Source organism: Lissotriton helveticus, chromosome 9, assembly GCF_964261635.1.
Source record: "Lissotriton helveticus chromosome 9, aLisHel1.1, whole genome shotgun sequence".
Classification (NCBI taxonomy): Eukaryota; Metazoa; Chordata; class Amphibia; order Caudata; family Salamandridae; genus Lissotriton; species Lissotriton helveticus.
In genome coordinates, this window is record NC_136070.1 from 886,943,799 (window position 1) to 886,953,723 (window position 9,925).

Genomic DNA, 9,925 nt, shown 5'->3' on the forward strand with positions numbered 1-9,925 from the left:
CTGATCTACATGACCAGTCCCAATGAGGGTATTCCTGCCCTGTTGGCTCTGTGCGATGAACACGGGAAGGCGTCCGGCTACACCCTAAATTGGTCCAAATCCATAATATTCGTCCTTAAGGGCCAGGAGCCCTTATTGCGGACTGACTGCCCCCTGCAATTAGCGACCGGCTCCTTTAAATACCTAGGTATTTTCATCACTGCTACTGCAGCGGACTTCTACACTGCGAACCTGGTGCCGCCTCTGACACGTTTACGTGCGGACGTTAAATATTGGGCTACCCTTCCGCTGACCCTCCTTGGGCGGGAGCGTTATTTAAAATGATGGCTCTCCCTAGGTTTCTCTACGTGCTGGAGAACGCCCCACACGTAGTGGCTCCACGTTACTTCCAACAGGTGGCTGCGCAGGTGTCGGCCCTGTTGTGGGGCAGCGGCCCTGCCCGTATAGCACATGCCAAACTAGTTCGGAGCTGGTACGACGGAGGGATTGCACTTCCCAACCTTCAACTGTATTATTGGGCATCCCAACTTTAGATGATTAATTGCTGGATCCATGTCCCGCGGGATGACCCCGCTTATAAGGCGGACTGGTCGCAATTGGGGACGGACGGCATGCTATCGGTGCTGTACAACCACTCACAAGTTCGTACGTTGCTTGGCCCAACGCTGCATACGGCTACCCTATGGCATACAGCGCAATCTCGAATGGGATGGAAGGGGAAGATCACTAGAATGACGCCGTTGTGGGACGCAAAGTCATTGGGGAACCTGAGGTCCAGTAAGGGCTTCGCACGGTGGGATCAAATTGGGATTTCGGTGGTGGGCGACCTCTGGGATCAGGGCACAGTCATTGCATTCTCACAGCTGCAACAGCAGTATGCTATGGGCCCCACTGCAACATTTAGGTATGTGCAAATTCGTCACGCCCTACTACAAGCCATTCCACCTGACACCACACTCCCGGAATCGTCGCCACTGGAAGACAGGTTGTTGACTGAGTTTATGGAACAAAAGGCGACCTCTCTTACATACAAGAAATTGGTTAACAACCTGACAATCCCCACGCAGAAACTTAGAGAGAGATGGGTTGGGGATGTAGGAGACATGGATGACACTGAGTGGAATGAGGCGCTGGCGTCCCCGAGGGAGGTAGGCATATCGGCCAGGTTCAGGTTAGTACAGCTCAAGATCCTACACCGCACCTATTACACCAGGACACTTCTACACAGGATAAAGAGGGCACCACACCCCTTCTGTCTGAGAGGCTGTGGGGAGGAGGGTACATTACTCCACACACTCTGGGATTGCCCATTGATCCAGGAAGTCTGGAGACAAATTATGCGCACAATATCCCAAGTCCTTGGGGTGTCACTTCTCCCTGAACCCCGTAAATGCCTATTGAACATTTGGGACCCTACTGACCTGAACAGGTATGGACAGTTGTGGGTCACATTGGCTGTGACAGTAGCCAAAAGAGACATTGCACAGAAATGGGGTGCCCCAGACGTACCTACGGTGCATGGCTGGATTAGAAATATGGACATTCTACTGGTGAAAGAGAGGGCGGTGTATGTGCTGCGGGCCTGTCCCCGTAAATGGAATAAAGTATGGCTGCCTTGGAACAAATACAGGGGGGAACCGTGTGCACCCTTACCGGAGGACGATGATGTGGAGTCGGAAGAAGAGGAAGATTAGGAGAAAGGGCCTAGTGAGTGGTACTCTGAGTTGTGGTGGGGTGGAGCGGGACCACGAGGAAGCATTTGTACGGATATACGGACTATGTGCAGTAGACGAGGACTTGTCTATGTCAGACTACAATGTACTATTGTGATGATGACACCAGTTAGGTTTTAATGGTTATGATTTTAGTTTTATTAGTTGAACCTGCTAGGAATTACTTGTTCTGCTCTGAGGGGGCAAATTGCGAATTGGAACGGGGAGTAAAGTATTACCGAATAAGAATGTATGCAGCTCGATAGCATGTATTTCCTTCTCATCTGTACTAGTATAATTGTCACAAACGCTGACCCGTGCTGAGACTTATCCCGATTTTGAATTACAATAGGTAATGATATGAAACTGCAAACCAATGATGTTACTGTAAATGCCTTATTTGCCTTCTTGACAATAAAGTTTAAAAAAAAAAAAAAACTTTATGTATGATCTTGGGAAGCCTGATTATTACAATCTTCCTGAATCTATGAATTCTGTCTCAAGGAAGGAGTTATAAAGAATCTGTATGACCCACCTGGTGGCAAACAGATTTGCTCTGGAAGCAAACAAACCACCAGTAATTCAGCATCAATTGATTTTAATACCACATGATATTCAGCCATATTTATTATGTAACTTAAGTGGATATGACAGATGCCTCTAAACCCATTTCAGATTTAGGAACTTTCATCGCCTAATTAGTTACCCAGAATTGAATAACTGGTCTAGACAGTTAGGTATCTGTCCATGTGATGGTCTATCTTCAAAATCAACAATGCATGTGGTCTTGTTCTGTAAATTTTATAAAAAGGAGATGGATCCTGCCCCTTTTAAGGCTAGGTGGATGGAGGCAATGTCGACCAGCATTTTTATATTTGTAATTTTTAGACAATGATAGTTTTACTGTAGCTATTGTCTGTTTTAAAAAAAAGGATATTGTGGACTAGAAAGTGCAATAACGTGTAAATCCCGCGAAGACCTGGTCCTATTAAAATTGTACGATGGATTTTATTTTGCGAGAAAGATGTTCTGAAAATAGTTTTCTTCTCCAATTTTATGAGTTATGTTTACTCTTTAAAGTTTTATGTAGGATGAATTTTAGAACATATTGTATGTTTATATTTAGATATAATGAAGTCTAAATTGTTTTTCTTTTTGTCTGATGTGTTTGCTTTTGTGATTTTAAATGCTTAAAATCGAATAAAGTTTATTCTGATTCTGATTTCAGCAGTAAATGTTTGGTTCTGAACAGATGGAGAATTGTGAAGTGTGGGAAGTAATTCCTGCGGTAGATTGTATTTGGGTGAAAGTAGCAGCTAGCTGCCTACTAAGCAGAATTTTCACAATTGCAGGATTGGAAGTTTTTTACTCGTACTAAGCCAGTTTTAAAAGTAGCAAATTACACACTGTAGTTTCAAGTGTATTGTGAGTGATAAACAAAATATATCTGTGTGCATGTATTAATGCAAATTTGTTAGATCTGGCATCTTAGTGTGTTTTCCCTTCACTTTTTGACTTCAGGCCTTCCGTTTTTGCTGACCTTGGGATTCTGCACTCTTTACCACTGCCGACCAGTGCTATTGGGCTTGTGCTCATCCCCTAAAACCTGGTAACTTTGGCTCATCCACAATTGGCATATTTAATTTACTTATATGCCCCTTGTGCCCCATCTTGCCTTCTGTAACCCCCGCCCACTCCCCCCTCGTTTTTCCCGCCACTGCTTCCCCTGTGGCCCCGCCTCCCTGCTTTTCCCATTCACCGCCCAGCTCCCGCCTCCCAGCTGCTCCTCCCTCCCACATCCCCTCATGTGGAGGCCGCGCCGCCGGCGCGCCAAAGGCGTGCCTAAGGCAAGCCCATGTGTGCCCGTCCGCGCCTGGACTGCGCCCAGCACCAGAACCCCTGGCCCTCGCAAACACCATGACGCCCGACTCCGCTACGACTCCAGCACCCTCCACGCACTCAACGCTGGACGATCACGCACCTGCTGCCTGGCCGCCCCGAGGCACACCCAATGACCCTTTTCCTGCCGGAACTTCAGCTTCACCAGCATCTGGCCCGCCAACCCACCTACCGAAAAACCCAACTTCCTCAGATGCATCCTGCTCATCACACGCTCTGCCCGCAAACACGCCATCGAACTCTGGGACCTACTTGACACCAACGAACCCAGACGTCGCCTTCCTGACGGAGACCTGGCTGAACCCCTCCTCGGCACCCGACATCGCCATAGCCATCCCAGAAGGCAACAAGATCACCCACAAGGACTGCACCTCCGCCTGACCCAGGACCACCTCGCCTTCAGGAAGCAGCTCAAGACCTGGCTGTTCGAGCAGTAGCGGACCCCCCCCTCCCCTGGCGCCTTGAGACCCTCCGGGTGAGTAGTGCGCTATATAAATGCTGTGATTGATTGATTGATTGATTGAGTAGGAGAGGGAATTGCCATCGTCCACAGGAACACTCTCAAAATCTTGACATACACCGACGACACCCTCAGCACTGCCAAATACCTGCACTTTCAGATCCACACCGACCCCAACACCACCCTCAGAGGTGCCCTCTTCTACAGACCCCCCAGACCCCGACCGCAGACTACATCCTCCTCAGGGACCTGAATGTCCACCTCGAGAACAACAACGACGCCAACTCTTCCACCCTGATCGACAACCTCGCCAACCTCCGACTCAGACAACTTGTCACAACACCCACCCACTCCACCGGCCTCACGCTTGACCCCATCTTCTCAGCGAGCTCCCACGTCTTCTTCAACGGCACCACCAAACTCCACTGGACCGACCACCACTGCATACACTTCACCTTCCGGAAGCCCACCACGCACCATCGCACCCAGCAGATGCCTCACCGCCGCTGGACCAAAGTCACCCAAGACCAGCTAACCACCACCCTCGCCCAGAGCCCACCCGCAGACCCGACCAACCTCGCCCCGCTCAAGAAGCCCTCCAACTCCCACACCAGCAAGAAAGCCAGCAGGTTCACCGAAGATCTCCAAGCCTCCAATCGAACCTGCCGAAAACTAAAAAAAAACTGAATCCGTGAACAAACACGCCCACAAGAACGCCACCCGCAGACACCACCACCTCATCAGATCTGCCAAAAGGACCTGCTTCAAAGACCGCCTAGACAACAACGCACACAACAGCAAAGAGCTCTTGAACATCGTGAAGGAACACTCCAACCCCAGCTCCAACACCAACGACATCCAACCTTCACAAGACCTGTGCGACTCGCTGGCCACCTTCTTCCATCGCAAGATCGCAGACATCCACAACAGCTTTGACGCCGTCACCACCCCGGCATCCGTTGAGACTCCCGCTCCCACGACCCGCACCAACCGCATGCTCTCATGGACCAACATTAATGACAATGACACCATCAAGATCATGAACACCGTCCACTCCGGATCCCCGCAAGACCCCTGCCCACACCACATCTTCAACAAAGCCAGTAACACCATCGCACCCCATCTCCGGAAAACCATCAACATCTCCTTCGAGGCAGCGACTTTTCCGGAGAGCTGGAAGCACGCAGAGATCAACGTCTTACTCAAGAAACCCAAGGCGGACCCCACAGACCTCAAGAACTTCCGACCCATCTCCCTGCTCCCGTTCCCGGCGAAGGTCATCGAAAACGGCGTCAACAAACAACTGACCAACTTCCTCGAGGAGAACAGCATCCTTGACCCGTCCCAGTCCGGGTTCCGCAGCAACCACAGCACCGAAACTGCCCTCATCGCCGCCACCAATGACCTCAGGACCCTGCTTGACAACAGAGAAACCGCAGCCCTCATCCTCCTGGACCTGTCAGCCGCCTTCGACACGGTCTGCCACCGCACACTACGAACACGCCTCTACGACACCGGAATCCAAGAGAAGGCCATGGACTGGACTATCTCCTTCCTCTCTGGCAGAACACAGAGCGTCTGCCTCCCCCCCTTTCGCTCTGAAGCCACCGGGATCATCTGCAGCGTGCCCAAAGGCTCATCCCTCAGCCCAACATTGTTCAACATCTACATGGCACCGCTCGCCCACGTCGCACGACGGCTTGACCTCAACATCATCTCCTATGCTGACGACACCCAGCTGATCCTCTCCCTCACCAAAGACCCCCACACAGCCAAAACCAACCTCCACGAAGGAATGAAGGCTGTCGCCGACTGGATGAGAAACAGCCAACTGAAGCTGAACTCGGACAAGACGGAGGTCCTCATCCTCGGAGCTACTCCCTTGACCTGGGGTGACTCCTGGTGGCTAACTGCACTAGGAGCATCTCCTACACCCACCGACCATGCACACAACCCAGGGGTCATCCTCAACACTTTCCATGATGAAGCAGGTCAACGCCGCCTCCTCCTCCTGCTTCAACACCCTCCGCATGCTTCGCAGGATCTTCAAGTGGATCCCCACCGAAACAAGAAGGACGGTCACCCAGGCCCTCGTCAGCAGTAGACTGAAATACGGAAACACACTCTATGCAGGAGCCCTGGCCAAACTCCTTAAATGGCTCCAACGCACCCAGAACGCCTCCGCACGCCTGATCCTCGACATCCCTCGCCGCAGCCACATCACACCCCACCTGAGAGACCTGCACTGGCTTCCTATCAACAAGAGTCAAACTCCTCACCCAAGCACACAAGGCACTCCACAACACCGGGCCAGCATACCTAAACAGCCGACTCAGCCTCTACACCCCCATCCGCCAGCTCTGCTCCGCAGACCGCACCCTCGCCACCATCCCCCGCATCCGGAGAGTGACCGCCGGCGGCAGATCATTGTCCCACCTCGCTGCCAAGACATGGAACACCCTCCCAACCTGCCTGCGGCAGAAAGAAGACCTTCAAACCGTCAGGAGAGTTCTCAAGACCTGGCTCTTCGAACAGTAGCAGCTTCCCCCCCCCCAACAGCGCCTTGAGACCGCCACAGGTATGTAGTGCACTCTATAAATGCTATGATTGATTGATTGATTGATTATAAGCGTAATTTCCAAACGGGAAGATATACCTGGACCAATTTTGGTGTTTCTGGAATCACCATTTAAAATAAAAATGTATGGTGAAGTCAGAATTTTAGAAAGCTAGCATTGTCTTACTTTACACGAACGAAGGGTTACAAACCAGTGTTTTCAAAAAGACAACAGATAAGATCAACGCCCTTCACTACACAAGTTTTCGTCCTCCACCATTGAAAATACATTTACCATTATCTCGGTTTATCAGGATTAAGAGAATTACATCTGACTCAATCAGGTGTGATTAAGCCATTCACAACTCCTATTTACAGTACACCAAACGAGGCTACCCAACAAAGGTGTTGAATGAAGCAAAAGACAATGTCCAGAATATGGTGAAAATTAACCTATTACAACAATCCACAACTATTCCTTTACACAGAGAGGTGTGTGTGCTAAAATATTCCACAAAATCACAGACAATCAAATGTATCATACTGCAAAGATGGGAGATATTAGAGCAGGAACCTGATTTTCAAGAACTTTTTACCAACAAGCTGCTGTTTGCACATTCGCTGTCCAAAAATCTAACGGAACTTCTTAAGCATAAACCCTCTCCCGAGAACAAGAAGCACACAGTGATGAAAACAATTTTTAATTGTAGCCAATGTGGTAAGGTCATAGTAGGCAATATATTTACCCACCAACAAACTGTCCAGAAATTAATTTTGAAGTACTCATCCGATTGCAATTCTGAAATGGTGATTTATGCCATCAAATGCCCATGCGGGCTAACATATGTGGGAAGGACATCAAGAAAAATCAGAATTAGGATAATGTAACACAAAAGCATGAAAAGAACACAGAACATAAATTCATATCTAGCTGCACATTGGGTAGACACCAAACACACCATACCACAATAGCGCTAGATGGTCCTTGAAAAACAAGCGCGGGTGCTGTAATTATAAAAGAAAAGTAAATAATGAAAGATAAAAAAATGTTGCCGCCAGCTTACAAGCACGCCTGCTTGTTTGTTTACTTTTCTTTTATAATGACGGCACCCGCACTTAGACTTTGAACATCTTAATCTAAAGCGCGGGTGCCGCCATTGCTGAAAAGTAACTTTTTTTAGTTCTTTGCTATTAAAGCTGTTGCGGCACCCGCACTTTAACTTAAAATGTTCAAAGTCTAAGCGCGAGTGCCGTCATTATAAAAGAAAAGTAAACAAACAAGCATGCATGCTTGTAAGCTGGCACCAAACTTTGTTTATCTTTATGTATTTACTTTTCTTTTAATTTGGGCTGTCGGCGGGTTGAGAGACTCGGCGTCCCACCGGGCGGATTTAGGAGGATCTACTTACATAAAGTGTCGCATATCATAGAGCACACCGGCTTTTTTTTAATAACGTCGACAGTTTTAAGACATGGAGCTTTGAAGCATTAGCGAACCGTCCTGTGCAAAAGCGTGCAACTTTTCATTGAACTGGTGGACTCAGCTTTATGCCCTGAGGATGCCCTACTTGGGTGAAACGCGTTGGCTGTTGTGAATGATCATCTTGAATCAAGAATATTTCAAGGATGTATTAAAGCAGTGTTCTTCAATCTGTGGAGCGCACCCCCCTGGGGCGATGCGACATCATCCCAGGGGGGGCGCGCACTCCACTTCAATCTGACCTTAGTTCCCTGCGCCCATCTGTCTGTGCAAGTTTTCTTGCAGGATTCTGGTATGTTTAAGGGGGAGGGAGGGGAGATCAATGGGGCAGGAGGTGCCCGTTCTTTTGTCATGTTCACTTTCCCAGGAGGGGGTTAATTCACAGAGCTGACAGCTTCAGCTGCAGTGGGAGGCACGGAGTCTCCTCTGCTAAAACCAAAAGCAAACAAACAGACACGTTTTCGGTTTTAACAGTGGAGACCCCTCGCCTCCCACTGCAGCTGAAGCATTTCAGCTCCATGAATTAACCCTCTCCTGGGAGAGTTAGCTCTTCCCAGAACAGAGACAAAGTTTCCAGAGTTCGAGTCTCGGCAATGAAGCTGAACATCCTGGGATTCTGGGCAAATCATAATCTCCCCGTGCCTAAAAAAACAAGCCAATTATCATGAAACTGTGCTGCTTATATTTAAAATCTCCCGATTCCGCAAGAGGCCCTTTAAGCAGTATAAATAACTTGAATAAACATTTTACAACATGCATTGAACATCTGCCAAGCAGTGGACATAATTGTCAAATATTTGTGTGCTCAATTCCCATTGGAATGTTGCTTCATTGTAAATACATAGTTGAAATTAGCTCTTCTTGACGGTCTTTTTGATTTGAGAGAAGTAAGGCTCGGCTGCCAGCATATGGTGCGAAGAAACGTGTATGTGTTGGAGTGTGTGTGGTAGTTGCCTGTTTGGCGTTTAAGTGTTACACAGTGAGAGGGTGGGATGCGGATGGTTCAAAGTAGTTCATACTTTGAGGGCGTGTTTGTTTTAATTGGGAATATTGTTACCAGCAAGCACTCATGCAAAACAATTATTATTATTACTGATCCGACAAGCTTTTTGGACAGATTTGTAGTAGTCCAGATAAATGATGTCGGGTTCCTGTAACAAATTTATATAATTAATTGAATGGATTTTATAGTCATAATCGTGGTATATGAACTGCTTCCTTGTTATGTGTTGAGCAGTGGCAGGCAGGGAATCAAGGAGAGCGCTATCATTTCATGTTCTGTATAAAAATGCACATTTAAGCCATTGCAAGCAGATGTTTCTGGCTCGTTGTGTAACTATTTCAGGAAGCATCTAAAGGCGCCTAATTCGCCTGGATTCTGTCCCTTTATTTTCATGGTATGGATTGCACGTAGGTGGAAGGTTGTCATTTAATATCGAGTCTATATCATCTGCAGGCTGTAAATGCACATATATATGTGTGAAAACCATTAAAATCAGACCTCTTCGTCCCACGCTGTACATCAGATGTGTTAGCGCCGACTTAGCCCAGATACCATGTGCTTTTTGTCGATTTAAGCAAAATTCAGACACTCTTTGAAGATATGTGTTTGAACTGATGGGAAGCCATGGTAGTAAGAGCTCTGTGTCTTTAAAGCACTTTGGTTCGTATTCCTTTAACTTTTTTATCTGCAGGCAGAAACGTTTTTGCCCGTGTCACGAATGGAGCTGGAAGGATCGGTGGAGATTCCCTGCAGAAAAACGCACACTAACTTTACAAATGCAAAAATTGACTGCAGACATCGGTCCCTCCTTTAT